This window comes from Monodon monoceros, unplaced genomic scaffold, assembly GCF_005190385.1.
Source record: "Monodon monoceros isolate NGI ecotype Baffin Bay Population unplaced genomic scaffold, NGI_Narwhal_1 Super_Scaffold_9, whole genome shotgun sequence".
NCBI classification, from domain to species: domain Eukaryota; kingdom Metazoa; phylum Chordata; class Mammalia; order Artiodactyla; family Monodontidae; genus Monodon; species Monodon monoceros.
This window is the reverse complement of record NW_021703786.1, coordinates 39,122,282-39,124,796: the sequence shown is the minus strand read 5'-3', so window position 1 is coordinate 39,124,796 and position 2,515 is coordinate 39,122,282. Positions and strand designations below refer to the sequence as shown.

Sequence of the window (2,515 nt, the reverse complement as noted above, 5' to 3'; positions counted from 1 at the left end):
ACGTGTGAATTCTCTGAATGCACAGGTGTGCGCCCGGAGTCAGCAACAGAGACATTCATGGTTCAATGGATAGCTTACACGTCTGAAGCAAGACCCTGGAGCGACTCCCCACGGTGGGCTGCAAACTGAAGGCAGGACATGGTGGTAGCCTCCGCTCCCAAGGGGAAGGGGAGCGGGCCCTTTATAGAGGGAATTACATCAGGTGGCCTCATTAGTTGCCAGGGAAACCAGTGGAGGGGCAGGCCCCTCACCGCCCTTATCGTAAGCTGTCACCAGCTGGGTCCTGGGCATAGGGGTAGGTGAAACAGGCCCCGGCCGGGCAGGGGAACGTGCAGACAGCAAGAGAACAGCCATCTTGCGTGGCCTGGCCATACAGCTCCTGAGACCCCTGATTTTCTGCAGGCCCCCTAGCTTGCTCCTAGCTTGCAGCCACAGATACTAACACCGGAGGCTTAAGGGCTTCCTGTCATTTAAGATTCCAAATGCTTTCTTCTTCTTGTCTGGCTCTTCTGCCCACATAGGAACAGGGCCGGTCCTGGTCTCCGGGGACAGCCGCGCAAGACCGCGCAGGAGCGGGCTCGCCGCCCGAGCGGGTGCGACCGCCGTCAGGGGCGAGGGCGTGGAGCGCCTGCGGGGAAGCCCGGCTCTCCCCTCCCGGGGCATTTCGGGGCCGCGGGGCTGCGCAGAGCTCGGCCGTCGCTCCGAGGCCCCCGTAGGCTGCTCTCCCCGCGGCGGGTGTGGACGCCCCCCCGCGTGTGCGAGGCCGCGCCCAGGGCCCGGGGGAGCACGAGCAGCCCCCGCCGCCGTCCAGGCCCCCGTGCGGGCTCCACCTGCGGCCAGACCTACGGACGCGAACGTCCTGCCGCGTCCACGTGCGGCCGACCCCGCGGGGTGGTCAGATGAGGGCCACCTGCGGGGTCACGTGCAGAAGGCGCGGCGCCTCCCGGGGCGGGTGGGGGGCGTCCACTTCCCGCCGGGACACTCTCCGGGGACGAGGTCACCCGGGTCTGCGGGGTGGGGGCGGGGAGACGGGCGGGGCGGGAAGGGTGGGGGCGGGGAGGGGTCGCTCCGAGGCTCGACGCACCGCCCCCTGCCGGTCCCGGGAGGAGCTGCGCGTTTATCAGCCCTATGTTCCCGCTGGGAAGAAAAAGAGTGGGTTTTCCGAGCAGCTGACAGGATAATTAACCTCCGTGAGGCCAAATCCCTCGCGTGGGGCGGCCACTCCGCTCCTCACGAGCCCCTGCACTTCAGAGGAAAAAAGCCGGCTTGACCCCGACGTGACTTGAACACGCAACCTTCTGATCTGGAGTCAGACGCGCTACCATTGCGCCACGAGGTCACAGCGAGCGTGAGCGTCCGTGTCATTAAAGGCCTCGCTGAGGCGGCGCCGTCGCGCGGCCCCGGAGACGCAGGCGCTGTCTCCGCGCCGCCCGCCCCCACTCGGAGGAGGAGCCGGCCGCCACGCGCCTGCGCGACCGGGGGAGGGGCGCCGCGAGCCAGTGCGGGGCGTGGCCGAGGCCGGGGCCCCGACTCCTTCCAGAGACCCCCCCAAAAAGAAAGGGGGGTGGGCATCTCCCATCGCCGGGAAACTAAGGACTTAATAAACGAGCTTGATAAACGCAAGGACTTTACTATTTTTTTTTCACTTTGCAAATCAGCTCACTGCATTTGTCAATTTTTAAAAACTGAAGTATAGTTGATTTACAATTATTATATTTAAACTATAAAAATAAACATTGTCTTTGAGGAAAGGCAGAACAGCGCCTGGAAGAAAATTAGAATCTTTGACCATCCACCATCCAGACATAACCACTGCTAATACTTCCATGTGCGGTATTTCTTTTTGCAGATTTTTACCGGCTACATCCGCATCCCAAATATGTTACTGGACTTTCAGCTGACAGCACACATCCGGAAAAGTAGCCATGAATTTTCACAAAGGGCAAATACTTGTGTATCCGGCGCCCAAATCGAGAAAGACATTAGCACCCACCCCTTCCAGTCGCTTCAAATCCAATTTTGAGATGAGATTATACTGTACCTAACATTTTGTTAATATTCTCACTTCTCACTGTATTGTCCGCATATTTTAGTTGATATGTTTTCTAGCATAATGTTAAAGGGTCCACTGTCCACCTCATGGGAGTCCTAAGACCCTGCTTCTGGATAGTACTTTTTCCTTTTTATTAAATAAGAAAGATCAAACTATTAAATAAGGGAGTAAATATGCTTTTAAGTAAAAAAGCTACTAAGTAAGAAAGAGCGCTATCCTGGTCTGCTTAAGAACAAGAAGCATCAATTAACTCAATAAATACAACACCCGCAGGGCCTGGTGTTCTTTTTTTTTTTTTTTTTTTTGGGCCTGGTGTTCTTTAGAGAAGGAGAGATGGAGCCGCCCCGCCTTTGCCGTCTGATGCTCTTTGTGAACTTGGGGTTGGGGGCAGCTGAGACCGCCAGAGCATCTACTGTCTAACAGGAAAGGAGGCGCGGCCACTTCTGTGTTTGTGGCCACGTG

At 57.5% G+C, this 2,515-nt stretch overlaps 1 non-coding gene across 1 annotated transcript; it reads right to left on the bottom strand.

Annotated features, from left to right (window-relative positions):
- Positions 1-1,267: 1,267 nt before the first annotated feature.
- Positions 1,268-1,339, bottom strand: TRNAW-CCA. The gene has a single exon. It is a non-coding gene; the product is annotated as a tRNA-Trp (tRNA).
- Positions 1,340-2,515: the final 1,176 nt, after the last annotated feature.